The sequence below is a fragment of the Chiloscyllium plagiosum genome, unplaced genomic scaffold (assembly GCF_037043375.1).
Source record: "Chiloscyllium plagiosum isolate Xiang-an unplaced genomic scaffold, Cpla_swu_hap1 HiC_scaffold_3, whole genome shotgun sequence".
NCBI lineage: Eukaryota > Metazoa > Chordata > Chondrichthyes > Orectolobiformes > Hemiscylliidae > Chiloscyllium > Chiloscyllium plagiosum.
Genome location: NW_028270141.1, coordinates 86,638,439 through 86,655,899, shown reverse-complemented (window position 1 = coordinate 86,655,899; position 17,461 = coordinate 86,638,439). Strand labels below are relative to the sequence as shown.

The 17,461-nt window shown below is 40.5% G+C and overlaps 1 protein-coding gene across 5 annotated transcripts in view; it reads right to left on the bottom strand.

Moving 5' to 3' along the window:
• The window catches only part of scara5 (scavenger receptor class A, member 5 (putative)), an 85,081-nt gene that overhangs the window by 6,423 nt on the left and 61,197 nt on the right, over positions 1-17,461 (bottom strand). The gene's annotated exons all lie outside the window — the stretch shown is intronic.

Sequence of the window (17,461 nt, the reverse complement as noted above, 5' to 3'; positions counted from 1 at the left end):
GAGAAACCCTTGACTTAGAAGTAGTTCCAAGATAATGGAAGTAACATACAAATCAATATGGCCAGATACAAAAAAAAATTGCTGCACAGGGCACATTTACTAGGAGCTTTACATGAAGATTAGATTCCATACAGTGTGAAAACAGGCCCTTCGGCCTAGCCAGTCCACACTGACCCTCTGAAGAGTAACCCACCCAGTCCCATCTCCCTCTGACTAATGCACCTAACACTATGGGCAATTTAGCATGACCAATTCACCTGACCTGCACATCTTTGGATTGTGAAAGGAAACCGGAGCACATCCACGCAGACACGGGGAGAATGTGCAAACTCCACACAGACAGTCGCCCGAGGCTGGAAGCAAACCTAGGACCCTGGTGCTGTGAGGCAACAGTGCTAACCACTGAACCACTTTGCCACCCCCCCCCCCACCCCCCCTAGAAGCAGGGCAGAAAACTAAATGCAGGTTAGAACCAGGATTGTGAATTAAACAATTTTACTGCTGTTATTTCAGCTTTGCCAGAACTAACCAGATCATTTAACTGGGAGTGTCTGAGGAATCTGTGCGATGAAAACTGTCATGAACCTTAGGATATTCTGCAGTAGTGTGCCATTTTTTGTGCTGACTTTCTCAAGGGACTTTGGATGGAATACAACTATCAATACAATGCACAATAAAACCATAGTCTGGTCATAAAATGACTCAGTGAGGATCAATGATTAACAAATGTGACCATAGAGAATATCCAATCAAAAATTAAGGCATTTCAAGCGGTGAAAACTGTTGGTAGGCAAGAGGATTAGAATGATTTTTTAGAAACCGGCAGTGGATGACTAAAAAGCTAACAAAAAGGGAGAAAATTAATACTGAAACTAAATTAACAAGAAATTAAAAACAAACAGCAAGACCTTCTAGTAGTGTATAAAAAGAAACAGAACAGATAAAGTGAGTGTTGGAACAAGAAATGGCAGATAATTTAAACATATATTTTGCATCAGACTTCATGGCAGAAGACACTGTAAACATTCCAGGGAAATCAGATAAGCGATGTGCTATTGAGAGGAAATATTTTATAGCATTCTGTAATACAAGGAACAATATATTTAACAAATTAACTGAAATCATAACAGACAAGTTATCAGGACCTCCACCCTCAAAACCCATCCCTCGAACTGAAACAAGGACAGAACCCCCCGATCCTCACCTTCAACCCCACCAACCACTGGATACATCGCATCATCCTCCACCATTTCCACCACCTACAAACAGACCCCACCACCAGTGATATATTTCCATCCCCAACCCTATCTGTGTTCCATAAAGGCCATTCCCTCTGTGACTCTCTTGTCAGGTCCACTATCCCAATCATCCCACCCTGCCCTCCCAGCAAGAATTGCAAAACTTGCACCAATACCTCCACCCTCACCTCTGTCTAAGGCCCCAAAGGAGCTTTCCACATCCATCAGAGATTTACCCGCACTTTCATACATGTCATTTACTGTATCCATTGCTCCCGATGCGGTCTCCTCTATATTGGGGAGACAGGACACCTACTTGTGGAATGCTTCACAGAACATCTCCAGGACACACACACAAATCAACCTCACTGCCCCGAGGCTGAACACTTTAACTCCCCTCCCACTCCCCCAAGGACATGGAGGTCCTGGGTTTCTTCCATTGCCAAACCCTTACCACCCACCACCTGAAAGAAGAACGCCTCTTTTTCTGCCTAGGGACCCTCCAACTACATGGCATCAATGTGGATTTCACCAGTTTCCTCGTTTCCCCTGCCCCCCCCCACCTTATCCGAGGTCCAACCTTCCAACTTGGCACCACTTCTTGACCTGTCCATCTTCCTTCCCATCTAGCCGCTCCACCCTCCTCTCCGACCTATCACCTTTACCCCCACCTTCAGCTACCTATCGCACTCTCAGCTACCTACCCTCCCAGCCTCAGCCCCCGACCCCCATCCTACGCCACCTCCCATTTATCTCTCAGCCTCCTTAGCCCACAAGCCTCATTCCTGATGAAGGGCTTATGCCCAAAATGTCAATTCTCCTACTCCTCGGATGCTGCCTGACTGGCTGTGCTTTTCCAGTACCACATTCTCAACTCTGATCTCCAGCATCTGCATTTGCAGTCCTCACTTTCTTCCATCAGGACCTGATAGTCTGCACTTGTTTTACAGCAAGTTGTTATGGAGATGATGGAGACATTGGTCAAAATATTCCAGTTCTCACTAAATTCTGGGAGGGTTCGAGGTGACTGGAAAACTGCTAATGTGATCCTCCAATCAAGGAGGGCAGGAGACACAAAGCAGGAATATATAAGCCAGTTAACCTTACATCTATCATTGGGAAAATGCTAGAATCCATTATAAAGGTAGAAATAGCAGGACATTTAGAAATGTTTATGCAATCAGTCAATATGGTTTTGTGAGAAAAAAATCATGTTTTACAAACTTGCTAAAGTTCTTTGAGGATATAACAAACAAAGTTGATAAAGCCAAATGGGAAAATGTATTGTATTTGGATTTCCAGCAGGCTTTCTTTAAGGTGCCACATAAAAAGTTATTGCATGAGATAGGAGTTCATGATATATGGGGTAATTATTAGCATGGTTTGAGAATTGGTTAAGACATAGATGACAGAAATCAGATTAATAAATCTTGCAGATTAAATTAGTGGCATGCCACAAGGATCAGTCCATGGCACTTAATTATTTGCTGCCTATATTACTGACTTGGAGGGGAGGGGGCAGAGTGTAATGTGTCCAACTTTGCTGCTGATACAAAAGTAGGTGAGAGGGTATTTTGCAATGAGGGCATAAGGAATCTGCAATGGGATATAAATATACTGAGTGTGTAGGCAAAAACTTGATAGGTGGAGTTTAACACAAAAGTGTAAAGTCATGTACTTTGGTAGGAAGAATCAAAGGCAAACTATGAGTTAAAGTCTCCAAAAAGGTGTAGCACATATGGATCTGTACGTTCTTGTGCTTGAAACACTAAAAGTTAGCAAGCAGATGCAGCAAATAATTAGGAAGGCAAAAGGAATTTTTGGCTTTGGAATTTGGAGTTCAAAATAGAGGAATATTGTTACAACTGTATAGGTTGCTAGTGAGTCCACACTTGGTGTTTTGGTTCCCATGCTTAAGAAAGGATATAATGGCACTGGAGACTGTTCAAAAGAGATTCACTAAGCGGTTTCCTGAGGTGAAGAGATTGACTTATCAATAACGGATATTTCGGCTGGCTGGCCTTTTATTTATTAGTGTTTAGAAGAATAATGGGAGACTCGTGAAAAAAGATGGGAAGGAATTTCTTCTCAGAGGGTAACAAATGTCTGGCTATGTGTACACAGAGAGTTCTGGGGATTGAATCACTGAAAATATATAATGAGGAGGTAGGTAGATGTTGGAAATAAGGAGGGCTATGATGACTTAGTATGAAAGAGCAGCTGAGGGCTGGGGCAGATCAGCAATGATCTCATTGAATGGCGGGTCAGGCTTGAGAGGTTACATAGAGTCATAGAGATGTACAGCATGGAAACAGACTGTCTTGCTTCTATTTTCGTTAATCTGACTGAATGGGCAAATTGATTCGATGGGAAAATGAAATATGCCATGAATCAATTCAGTTTTAATTTCAGTTTTTATCTATATTTGAAGTCATCTCACTGAAAACTCGTCTGAAGTCACAAGATTGCATTCTTTCCAACTGTCAGATTATAAGGTAGTTCTGAAGGAGAGCAAGGCAGAGCTAAATCTGATGTACCAAGAGTTGGTGTATGGGTGCATGGGTTAAAAATTGGACGATCAATGGTGCCTGCTTTTATGGAGGTGAGCTTGGTGGGCAGGGAGAAGCACTCCTGCTCCTTCTGGCCACCAACAATGTTTCAAAGTCTTTCACAACTCCCCTCAACTGCCGAGATTCCACAGGCACAAGAAACTCAGTCTTCGGGTATTAAAATTTAAATTACAATGCAGTTATTCATCCTCTTTAAAATCTTTCAGTGACTAACCTGTCTCCTTACAGTGGGTTGGTTAACTGTCTCAAGATAAATCAATGCTGAGGGAGGATACCAACCCAGCATTTTACCAGTTTTCTTGCTTTGGAAATACTCTGCTTCAAGCATGGGTAAAGAACACCACCTCCTTCCATTATATTCAGAGGTGAAAGATTTGAAGGTAGGTTATTTTTAAAATTTTGCAGTGCTAAACCACCCTGTGTAGGAGAAACTCAGCAGGTCTGGCAGCATATGTGGAGAGAAATTGGAGTTAAGATTTCAGGTCCAGTGACCTTCTATAAAACAGAAGAACTGAAAAGGACGAAAGTAAGGACTGCAGATGCTGGAGATTAGAATCGAGAGTGTGATCCTGGAAAAGCACAGCAAGTCAGGCAGCATCCAAGGAGCAGAAGAATCAATGTTTTGGGCAAAAGCCCTTCATCAGAAGAACTGAAAAACCCTGCCCTGGATTAAACCTCAGCGTGCCTTTTTTCTTTTCCAATGTTGAACCTAACTACGTTGTGGTCTGTCTTTTATTAATTTATTTTTCCTAGGCCAGTTGTTCTCCTTAGCTCTAAATAATTTATTTCCTTTATTGGACTTGAAAGACATTCATCTAGAAGCAGTCCTGACTGCAATGTAAAACTCCTACATGAATTACCTTTATCACAGTCAAAATTAAGAAGCTAGAATACAACAAAGGAAAAATAAAATGGCATTTGGATTTTTAGCAGACTTTCAATTATCCGGAAGTACCTCAGTAGTTAATTTCTACTTGTTGCCCACTTTTAAAAAGGCACTGTACTTGTGTGACTCAGTTCATATGGATCCTGTATCCTCCAGTTGATCATCTTTCACTGAGACACTGGGGTGGAAGTTAGCCAACATTGGTCTTTAAACATGGGCACTATGTGGCCAACTATGGCCTCCAAATGGCAGTTTAGAAGTGAGTCCGTGTTCATATTGGGCAAGGACAAAAAAAAAGGTGTTCTTTACCACGCTTGAAGTAAATGTTGCAGTTTTGCCAAAAGCAGGAAATGTGGTAAAGCCCCTGCTGGAGATCTTCCCTCCAGCATTGATTTACCCTGAGTCTGTCAGTCTGTGCAATTAGAGAAGCAGTCCTGCTGAATACCTAACACCATATTAAAGGACCCTGATGACTGCCACCACTTCAGTCCTTAACTTCTCCTTTGCAACGAGATCTCTGATCCCTGATTTTAAACCTGTACATATCTAAGTGTCCAGCTTTCCATCTACACCTTGTCCCACATCCCATCAGCCCTGTCACCCTTCTATTCTTTCTCCCCAGTGACTCTAGGAATCCATCTGTTCTTTCCCCTGGACCACCCACTGAACTCTGGCACTACCTTCCTCTGCATCTTGTTCCTGAACTTCCAGGATCCACTAACTTGAGGAAAGCTGCAAAATTAGGCAGCAGCCTGATATTTATTGCAGTTCTCTCCAGTCCCTGAAGTGGGCTGTAGTTCCAGTCATTGAGATTTAGGCAAAAGTATCAAGAACAGCTTGGATCCTGCTATTCTGATCTCACCACCTGACACTCTTTGTCCTTTTTTCACCTAGTCAGGCTGCTTTGAACAAAATGGAAGCAATTTTTAGCCAACAGACATGTTTATTACTTGAAAAAGCATCAACACGCACAATTTGATCCAGACCTGAAAAACAAGGAAGTAAGCACTGGGATTTGAATCGGCAATCAGATGACTCATAGTCAAGAGAACAGCCACAGCTAACACTAAAGACAGAGTCACTAAGCACTGACAGCAGGGATTTATTTTGCTGATAGGCAGCCTAGCCTGCGGGCACATGTGGGAAATTGATGGGAAGTTTTGGGACACATGCCCACTATAGCCTGCTGTGAGCTGCTTGGGTGTGAGACCCCCCATCAGCAACATGGACAATCATTCTTAATAAGTCATGGCAAAACTACTAAGATATTTATGTAGGATGGTTCATGGTGTTTGGAAACATCTTCAAAGTCTCAATTAACTACAAGCATCTGTCTTTAATCACAATTTCTGCAAAAGTCCTGCAGCCAACAAATATGTAGTCTCTCACCCTGACAAAGCCATCTGTGTAACTAATGGATATCATTTTTTCTAAGGGATGCGCATTGTTTTTGTCAGTTTTAAATTAATTCACTTGTAATATACCTTTTTTTTGTTTCAAATAAATGATATTGAGCTAAATATTTGTAACATACACTTAAAAACATTGTTTCCCTCTTTGTAGCATATTCTAATTGATAGCAAATGTAAAACCAAATGTTGCAGAACAGGTTTTTCTTTGCAAATACAATTTGTTCTTTATGTAGAAGAAATACATTAATAATTTTCTTTCATCCAACTAAGAGTTATGTGCTAAATAACTCATCACATTTGCCCACATGGGTTACATTTACGAAAAAACAGAAGATATGAGCTATAAACATTCATAGCAATTAATTGCATCCAAATCCTTTTATTTTAATGCCAAGTTTTCTTCTGCAAGATGTGTAAACAAGCAAAGTTGATCACCAGTCAGGCACTAATTTAACACATTTTTCTTCTTTCAGGTTTCCTCTCATTTAATGCAGGCAATGGATGAGTACTTAGAACACAGAACATAGAACATTACAACGCAGTACAGGCCCTTCGGCCCTCGATGTTGCGCCAACCTGTCACACCAATCTGAAGCCCATTTAACCTACACTATTCCATGTACGTCCATGTGCTTGTCCAACGACGACTTAAATGTACTTAAAGTTGGCAAATCTAATACTGTTGCAGGCAAAGCATTCCATACCCTGACTACTCTCTGAGTAAAGAAACTACCTCTGACATCTGTCCTATATCTATCACCTCTCAATTTAAAGCTTTGTCCCCTCATGCTCGCTGTCACCATACTTGGAAAAAGGCTCTCCCTGTCCACCCTATCCAACCCTCTGATTATCTTATATGTCTCTATTAAGTCACCTCTCAACCTTCTTCTCTCTAACGAAAACAGCCTCAAATCCCTCAGCCTTTCCTCATACCAGGCAACATTCTAGTAAATCTCCTCTGCACCCGGTCCAAACTTCCACATCCTTCTTATAATGCAGTGACCAGAACTGTGCACAATGCTCCAAGTGCGGCCGCACCAGAGTTTTGTACAGCTGCAGCATAACCTCATGGTTCCGGAACTCGATCCCTCTATTAATAAAAGCTAAAACACTGTATTCCTTCTTAACAACCCTGTCAACCTGTGGGAACTTTCAAGGATCTGTGTACCTGGACACCGAGATCTCTCTGCTCATCTGCACTACCAAGAATCTTACCATTAGCCCAGTACTTTGCATTCCGGTTACTCCGACCAAAATGAATCACCTCACACTTGTCCGCATTAAGCTCCATTTGCCACCTCTCAGCCCAGCTCTGCAGTTTATCTATGTCTCTCTGTAACCCACAACATCCTTCGTCACTATCCACAACTCCACCGACCTTAGTGTGGTCTGCAAATTTACTAACCCACCCTTCTACGCCCTCATCCAGGTCGTTTATAAAAGTGACCAACAGCAGTGGACCCAACACTGACCCTTGCGGTACACCACTAGTAACTGGACTCCAGGATGAATATTTCCCATCGACCACCACCCTCTGTCTTCTTTCAGCAAGCCAATTACTGATCTAAACTGCTATATCTCCCACAATCCCATTCCTCCGCATTTTGTACAATAGCCTACTGGGGAGGAACCTTATTGAACGCCTTGCTGAAATCAATATACACCACATCAACCGGTTTACTCTCATCTACCTGTTTGGTCACCTTCTCAAAGAACTCAATAAAGTTTGTGAGATACAACCTACCCTTCACAAAACCGTGCTGACTATCCCTAATCAAATTATTATTTTCTAGATGATTATAAATTCCTTGAATAAGCTCCACATTTCTAAGTTATATGCATTTGACTAGTCCTATCAGAACTGGATAGCAATCTCTGAAAATATTTAATCACCAATTGACAGTCTTTTTCACGTGTTGCTTCTGTGACATGGACTGACTGAAAATTGCTGCTCAAAAATGCCTTACAACTCAGTATTTCTCCTTGGTAAAGAACTGAAATATGAATGGGTGGAGTTAGAGCATCTGTATGAATATTGCACTTCAAGGATACCATGTGAGCAAAAATGAATGATGATAGTTAAGTTTTTTTGTGTTCCAGATCTGGAAGTCCTTATAATGCAAATTCTTAAATTGCAATCCCTTGCTGGCCAAAATTGGAAATTTGGCTGCAATCCATACTTTTCTGTGAATTAAAATTTATAAAATTTCTGATATGCAACTGGAATGTGAGTTCATAAATGACCTACAACCTGTACCCCTGTAACATATTGCACGTTTATATCTCATGGGATTATTTTTAGCTTCCCAGTATTATTGTTAACAGAATCATTGAATTATATTGCTGTAGAAAGCTAAAGTACATTTGGATTGATTCTGGAAGAAACAATTGATGCAGCATTATCTTTTATGTAAGTTGAATTCTGATACAATAGATTAAAATATTTAAATGAAGTTTATCATTAAGCCATTTTGAATCAAGAAGAAAATACCACACATTTGCAGTTAAGATGCAGAAACTGGCTTAGTACAAAAGCTTAAATTGACATATCTCCCTCTTTACTATTACCATCAGGCCAGATTATTGACCCTGGTTAAATGAAGAGGGCAGGAGGCTGTGCCTGTTTAAAAAAGGTGTAAACATGAGAAGCTACAACACAGAACTACTTGCATACAACATGAGACAGACAGAATTAAGCAATTACCCATAGATCAGATCAAACTTTTGCAGTATCCAGTCGCGAATGGTCATGGATAATTAAACAACTAAGTCTAACCCTATTGAGGAAGCTCCACAAATAGATAGACTTGATGGCAAGGTTACATCATGTGAAATCCAGAGGTAGCTAGCCATTTCAATACAAAATTTTACTTGAAAGGTTGGAAACAGAGAGTGATGGTGGAGGGTTGTTATTCAGAACAGAGGCCTGTGACCACTGGTGTGCCGCAAAGATTGGTGCTAGATCCACTGCCTTTCGTCATTTATATAAATGATTTGGGCTTGAATATAGGAGGAACGGTTAGTAAGTTTGCAGATTACACCAAAATTAGTGGTGTAGTGGACAGTGAAGAAGGTTATCTCAGCATACAACAGGATCTTGATCAGATGGGCTGAGGAGTGACAGATGGAGTTTAATGTAGGTAAATGTGAGGTGTTGCATTTTGTCAAGGCAAATCAGGACTGGACATACATGTAATGGTAGGATCTTGGGAGTGATGCCAAACAAAAGCAACATTCTTGAGTTGCAGTTTCATAGTTCCTTGAATGTGGGGTCACAGGTAGACAAGGAAGTGAAAAAGGTGTTTGGTATACTTGCCTTTATTGGTCAGTACATTGAGTATAGGAGTTGGGATGTCATTTTGCAGCTGTACAGCATATTGGCTAGGCCATGTTTGGAATACTACATGCAATTCTGGTATCGCTCTTATAAGGAAGATGTTGTTAAACTTGAAAGGGTTCAGAAAAGATTGACAAGAATGTTGCTGGGGTTGGAGGGTTTGAGTTATAGGGAGAGGTTTAATAGGCTGGGGCTATTTTCTGTTGAGTATCAGAATTTGAGGGGTGAACTTGAGAGGTTTACAACATCGTGAGGGGCATGGATAGTGTGAAATAGTCAAGGTCTTTTTCACAGGGTAAGCGGTCCAAAACTAGAGGGCATAGGTTTAAGGTGAGAGGGGAAAAATATAAGAAACGTTGACCTAAGAGACAACATTTTCATTCAGAGGGTGGTGCAGGTATGAAATGAGCTACCGGGGAAGTGGTGGAGGCTGGTATAATTACAACTCTTAAAAGGCATCTGGATGGATACATGAATAGGCAGGGTTTAGAGGGATGTGGGCCAAATGCTGACAAATGGGATTAGATTAATTTAGGATATCTGGTCGGCATGGACGAGTTGGACCAAACGGTCTATTTCCGTCCTGCGCAACTCTATGACTATGGCTTTATCCCTATCCTAAACCACTCCTTAACTTCCATTGACAGATGAATACAGCCGTATGCAGCATCAATGGACAGGAAAATCACTGCAAGAATTTTAGATATGTATGTTCTACCAAGTGTGTATCACTGAGTTGAAAACAAATGTCTTTTGTGATGTATTCCTCTAAGCTTTTTCTGATCAAGCCTCTTTCATTTCTTTATCTTCTCAACAATACAGGAAGAGAATATTTCCCATTCAGAAATTCTTCTTAGAATCCCTACTGTGTGGAAGCAGGCTTTTCAGCCCAACGAGTCCACATCAACACTCCAAAGAGCATCCCACCCAGAACCTTCCTCTCCCCATAGCCTTGCATTTCTCATGGTCAATCCACCCAATCCACATGTTCCTGGACACTCTGGGCAATTTAGTATGGCCAATCCACCTAACCTGCACATCTTTGGATTGTGGGCGGAAACCTACACAGACATGGGGAGAAAGTAAGTTGGAACGGGTGACAATGGAAAAGCACAGAGGGTCAGGCAGCATCGGAGGAAAAGGAGAGTCGACATTTTGGCCTGAAACGTCGACTCTCCTGCTCCTCCGATGCTACCTGACTAGCTGTGCTTTTCCAGCAACACCTCTTTTCAACTCTCCAGCATGTACAGTCCTCACTTTCTCCACAGGGAGAAAGTGCAAACTCCACACAGACAGTCACCTGAGGCTGAAATTGAACCCAGGTTCCTGGTGCTGAGAGGCAGCAGTGCTAACCACTTTGCTACCCAAATTCTTTACAGTGCAAAGGTTAATTTGTTCAATATTTATCTTATAATGTCAGAAAACCTCTGTGGCACTGAGCAAAATTCCAAAAGTCACTGTCCTGGGAATGTCAGAGAAAGATGCTTTTAGGCGAAATATAAGGTCCTTCTTGTATTTAATATCCAAGCGTTCTGCAATGCTCATTCTGATACTTACATTTTTAAAAATTGAATTTGAGACATTTATTTGGAAAAATTAAAGCAAGATTTTGGCCATGCCCAAATATTGCTCCTTCTCCCCAATATGCATGGACTGGACCAGGTTAAAAAGAGGCAATTGTGAAAACTAGTGGTTTTTGGAATGAAGACATCTGATCAATTTCTGAATGCTTGATTGTGATCCAGATTTTTACACCTCAAACCTCCCAAAAGGGGTTGATATTTCAAAGGTAGAATCCTGTCCAACATTTTTAATGCTTGCAATAACATTGAAAACTCAAAAGTGAATTCCAGCCATGTGCAACAAACACACTACACTCATTACAGGCAAAGTTAAAAGGAGCCCATATGTCAGGAATCACAATGAGCTCCTGCCTCTGAAATTAAATGTTAGAATAACATACTGCAGCTTTTTTCTGTTAGGAAAACATACTGTGCCTATTTCCTTCTGCGTGCAAAAGAAAATCAGGAATAATTCTTAAATCAGTCCTGCCAACTGAAGTACAGAAATACTAAACATCAAAAGTGCACTCCTGTTTAACATGTAAACAATAATATGATGATTTAAATCCTCCCTTGACTATTTGCTCACCAGGTCCTGTAAGCTCAATACACTAGTAACTTTTCAGTCATTTTTGAAGTTGACTTCTCACCTACATAGGAGTCTGTCATGAAGCAGGAACTTTGAGGCATTTTTAAACATCTGAAGCTGTATATCTGGATCAAATTGATACAAAATTATGACACACGTTTTCCTAATGCTTTGTCTGATCCATTAGTTTATTAATTGCTGTATTTTTTCAGAAAAAGTAGCTTAGTAAATATCGAATTAAAATGTATAATGTGTACTCCGGTTTGTAAAGGTCAAAAAAAAGCAAATTAATTGCTGATTTCAGTTTAGTATGTAAAATGTTGTAAAGAATGTTTTAGGCTCTCTTCCGTTTCCTTTTACTTAACTAGATCCTGGAAAATTATTAACTTATTTTGTATTATTTTTCTTTTAGAACCTAGTGGTCAGAGTATTTAATTCACACCATATACCTGCTAATGTATCATTAATAGTTCCATGCCACCTGTTTTGATTTGGAAATGGATATTAATATCAAAGATCTACTCAGGTATTGATCTGGTGACATTATTGGTTCAACTGATCAATTGAATATTTGTAATTGTACATTTAATTGAAGTTCCGCATGAAATGAACTTTGAGAATTTTAATATTGAACTTAGCAGACATATGCCCAAAGCCCCTTATTGCCACTAATTTGGACACAGTTGTGAGGATTAATTATGTGTTTTTTTTCCCCTCAGTAATTAAGACATGGACTTTGACTCTTTAGTTATTTTGACTGCAGTTTATATGTAGACAGAAGGTAACCCCCACCCTCCTCTAGCTTATCTCTCCACGCTTCAGGCTCTCTGCCTTTATTCCTGATGAAGGGCTTTTGCCCGAAACGTCGATTTCGTTGCTCCTTGGATGCTGCCTGAACTGCTGTGCTCTTCCAGCACCACTAATCCAGAAGATAAGTTGTGACAAAAGTGGTCTCTGAGGATGGGTCCTTTTAGTTACCAGGCTGGAATTTGCCCAGCCTGAAATGAAAGGGAACAGAGATTAGTGGCAAACAAACGAGCCAATCAAGGACGTCCCCACCTGTGTTTCCATCAGGTATCGTTTTCATGAGAACCAGGGAAGGTCCAAGTCCTCTGTGGTTCTACTCCTTTGAATAAGCTCGTAACATTATCGTGGGGTGACTTGCAGCAACAAGTCTGAGTTCCAGAAACTCTCGAGTTTTCTACCAGTTATGTGGAAGCAAGAACAATGGTGATGGAAGCCAAAAGACTTTTAAAAGGCAAGTAAAATGGTTGCGACTATTTCATGTTTCACATAAAATTACGTCTTTTTTTAATTGAGTCATGATGGTGCTGTGAGTGGAAGATTTCACAACCAAGGTATTTTCCAAATGTTATGCTGCTATTGTTGAATGTTCTTGTAGGTTGAATGATGTGGTGTGTGACAAGGAGAACAATTAGCTGCTAACAATGAACAATAAGCTTGTTGCTGCACCTCTATTTGGACAGTTGAAGAGTAATGCCTGAGCATTTGCTTAACCATCCTTTCATGTGGAAATATGAATAGCTGCAGTCTAGCAATTTTTTTCTCATGGAAGAAGTGAACATTAAACCAGATTCTTTCTGTTAGCTATTTTGCTACCTGCCAACTGACAAGCTGCCAAATAAAAGATTGTAAACAGTCAGAATGGTCTTTTCACACATCTAACCAAATTGGTGCCAGTTACAAGAGATCTTCCATATTTGCTTTTAGAAACAAGTTTAGTTCACAAGTCTGCACAATAATTTCTTTTTCTGAGGTTTGATGATTGTGACCTTAAGCATTACAGGTGTAAATGATACTTACATGTCATGTAGGAATTGATGTGGAGCTTTTAATCTGCCTGTTTTAGAGTCAGCCCACCTCCTATCTCTTATCTGCTGACAAAGGCAACAGACTCTCCTTCTGGCCAACTAAAACCACCATCCTGGGAAAATCCACTTCCTTGGAGGCTGGTGGTAGAGGTGGAATTGGTCCTACCTCCTGACTCCATCTACAATGGGATAATCTGCCCCTAGGTACCTGGGAAAAGAGGGTGTTGACTACTTCAACATTTTTCCTTCTATGTTCTGTTGGGGTATTTGGTACTACATGGTGATCAAGTCAGATAAGACATTAACATTCTTCACCAGCAGGGTGGTTGTTAAGCTCAGGAAGTCTGCACATTGCCACTCTTAATCTGTATTCTGCAACTTACTCATCACAAATGATGAATTTTACCTGTTGTCGGTTTATAAATGTGTGTAACTTTGAAATGTTTAAGTATGTAAAGCTATTCAATCTGTTAAAAATCACACAACAATCAGGTTATAGTCCAACAGGTTTATTTGGAAGCACTAGCTTTCAAAGCACTGCTCCTTCATCGGGTGGTTGCCAACATGATAATTTTCATAGGGTTGTGTTAAATTTAGAAGGGAAAGACTAAGGCAATAGGACAAACTGGTGGCTCTTTCAGTGAGCTGAGCCAGGCATAATTGGTCCCTATAGCTTGCTTTGGTTTTGGCAGACTAACCAGTAGAAGCCTGCGGTTGGGTAGTTTGCTGCTAACAACTGAGTCTTACCAAAGAGACTCCTATCTTAAATGGGATGGAGTTTATTGCATAGTAATCAAATGCAAATTACTTGAATAAAATAAACTTTTTCACGGAGATTGTGAAGGGACCTGAGGGTACCTTCGCTCCAAAAATTCCATAATGTTCTGCCTTGCTTCAATCCAAGCTTGCATGGAACTTTTAATAAGATTGGATGGAGCTTAATGCAGTCTCCAACATTAGCCCTGTCAGAACCATTATCTTATTATACAATACTTTTGTAGCTGTATATTTCCATGACTAAAAGATCCCATTCTGCCTAAAATCTATTGAAAGATTGAAAATGATCAGAAATAAATAATTTTTCTTAAAGTCAAGTAACATATGGTTAATCTTTCTCAACGTTTTAATGCATCAGCATCCCAAAACATTTAATTCTGTAGATTAGAAATTTGTTTGCAACAAATCCTTTGTACACAGAGTGTGTTTTAGTCTGCCTCCTTACTTAAATGATTGGAGCTTGTGGCTCACTGTGACCAGAATACTGCTGACTGGATGCCCCTCACTTGAGCTGTAAAGGCAGACAAGACCAAGACATGTTAGAGAATTGTATTACTGTACCCAAAAATAGTCATAAATTGTTTTGGGTATCAGAAAAACTGAGTGGGGGTAGGGTTGAAAATTTGAATTCCCACTTAGAAACAGCAACACACAAACTGGCTCAGGTTGCTGCCCCCCCCCCCCCCCCATACATGTCCTGTGACATCGGAGTCCCCATCGACAGACCTAAGGAAAGTTTATATTTATGTCTCACACTATTTTGTCAAGTCAAGATTTTAGAATCCTTTGGAAAACTGGCCAAGAAACAGAATTTGCAAACTTTTAAGAAGCCTGCTGAGAAGATGGGAACATTCAACCTTTTGACAACTTCAAGTGTCACTATTAGATGCTTTCTTCTATGTTAAATGTGTTTTTATAGCAGTGATTATCATAATACTCTACCGTTGAAAGAGTAAGTTGACCATTGACAACCATTTGTTTAAGTGTGGTGATGCTTTACAGTATATTTCCTTTATGTAAAATTGCTATTGAGCCGTTAGAACTACAGGACACAGTGGTGGAAACTCTAGTGTCTCAATAAATGGCTTGACAGGATATGCTGAGATGTTGTTTGACTAACCAATTTGATTTTACCAGTCTAAAAGAAGATTAAAGACAATTATGATTAATATGCTACCATTTTTAACATGCCCTCATTATCTCCTTAGTCATAGAGTCATAAAGTCATGCAGCATAAAACAGGTCCTTCGGCCCAACTCATCCATGCTGACCAGGTTTTTTGGTCCCATTTGCCTTGGGCCCATATCCCTCTAAATCTTTCCTAACCATGTACCTGCCCAAATATTTTTTAAATGTTGTAATTGTACTTGCCTCTACCACTTGCTCTGGTAACTCACTCTGTGTGAAAAAGTTGCCTCTTGAGTTCCTTTTAAATCTTTCCCCTCTCATCCTAATCCTATGCGCTCTAGTTTTGGACTCCCTGACCCTGGGAAAAGAACTTGGCTATTCGTCTTATCTATGCCCCTCACGATTTTATAAATTTTATAAAATCAGCCCTCAACCTGCTTCATTCCAACCTTCCAGTCTTGGTAACATCCCTGTAAATCATTTTGAACTCTTTCCAGTTAAAAAACATATTTCCTGTAACAGGGTGATCAGAATTGTATGCAGTACTCCAAATGTGGCCATACTAATGTCTTGTACAGCAGTACATGATATCCCAACTCCTGTACTCAATGCTATAACTGATGAAGACAAGTGGATCAAGTCCTGTGTACCTGTGATGCCATTTTCAAGGAACAAGGTACCTGTGCCCCAATTCTCTCTGCTTGACCATACTGCCCAGAGCCTTGCCATTAACTGTGTAAGTCCTGCTCTTGTTTGTCTTATCAAAATGCTAGACCTCACATTTACCATTAAACTTCATCTGTCATTCCTTGGTCCACTGACCCAGTTGATCAAGATCCCATTGTATTCTTAGATAACCTTCTTCACTGCCCACTGTATTCCTTTGATTACTCCTGATTATCTCTGTCCTGCAGTAAAGCTACTTTGAGGGGGCATATAGACTATTCTCTCCAGCATCTTCTCCCTTATTATTTCTTCTCTCCACCCACATGGATTCTATATCTTCAAATCTAAGATTATTTCTTGCTACTGCACTTATTCCATTTTACCAGAACAAAGTTACCCCACTGCCCATTCATTCCTGCCTGCCCTTTTGAAAACGCATGTACTCCTGTTCACAGCTTTGATCTCCTTTTAATCACATTCCTGTAATGGCTATAAGATCATACCCATTAACCTCTATTTGTACTGTTAATTCGTTTATTTTGTTCTTGATACTACATGCTTTTAAGTAAAGAGCCATTACTTTTGCCTTTTTATCATTTTCCCCCCTTCAACCCAATTTATTGTTTTTTTCTATTGTTGTATACTTTGTTCCTTCCTGACTACTCTTGGTAACATTTCATAAAAAGCTACCCTGCATTACTACCACGTCATTTTGCTTTGTAAGCCTATTTATCCCCTTTGTCTGGACACTGGCCCAGCTCGGTTCAAGTGCAGCCCATTCCAATGGAACAGCTCCCTTCTATTCCAGTACTAGTGGCAGTGTCCCATGAACTGAAATGAATGCACCCAGACCAATCTTTAAGCCAGGCATTGAACTGATTGACTTTATTTATCCTATGCCAATTTGTCCTAGACTGAGGTTGCAAGCCAGAGATCATTCCCTTGGAGGTTATGCTTTTTCATTTAGTTACTAACTGTTCAATTTCTTTCAGTGGAACCTCCTTTCTAGATCTATCAATGTTGTTTCTACTAAAATGTGGACAACAGTAGCTGCATCCCTCCCATCCATTCCAAGTTCTTCTCCAGCCCCGAGGAGATGTCCTTAACCCTAGCAAGAGGCAGACAACAGACCTTGGGACTCCTGCTTATTGTTGCAGGGAATAGAATACATCCCTCAAATTGTTCTGAAACCTAGCACTACCACATTCCTACTTCCTTCCCCCACATCAATAGCTCCCTGTACCATGATGCTCTGGTCTACTCATCCTTCCTACTGTCCCAACTTTCATTCACTCAGCTTGCATGAACCACCTAACCATTAAATATTTACAGGAGCTGGGGCTTCTTAAGTGTTACCTTGATTCACCAGACCTGTCTCATCTTCAGTCATACCCTCCTGTCTCTGATTACAGGACAAATTTGAATTACCTATTCTGAGGGCTGTGATCATCACCTGTAGGAAAGT